Genomic DNA, 388 nt, shown 5'->3' on the forward strand with positions numbered 1-388 from the left:
CGGGAAGGATACCGGCTCTCACTTTGGAGCTCCCACGTTCCCCTCGCCTGGGGCTAACATATACCCTTCAGCACCTAAATGATAAGACCGAATTGAGGATTTTAGTCTGTCACTCTAAAATCTTCAATTCTACGCCCGATAATTTTTTTTTCCTATTTATTTGCACCCAACTTCCAACGGCTTTGACCTCCTTGAATCTTGGATGAAATCTTCACTTTAGTTGTAAAACTCAACATATTTTAACAAATCAATTGGTCAGATTGAAAGTAAATTAAGATCAAAAAGAAAAGATCATCATAACTTCTTTAACATTCTCAAGGCTCAACAAATTTAAATCACCATTCACAAAATCTCAAGACAAGGAGAAAGACAGAGAAAACTACTCAGA

Source organism: Phalaenopsis equestris, unplaced genomic scaffold (assembly GCF_001263595.1).
Source record: "Phalaenopsis equestris unplaced genomic scaffold, ASM126359v1 Scaffold000325, whole genome shotgun sequence".
Taxonomy (NCBI): Eukaryota; Viridiplantae; Streptophyta; class Magnoliopsida; order Asparagales; family Orchidaceae; genus Phalaenopsis; species Phalaenopsis equestris.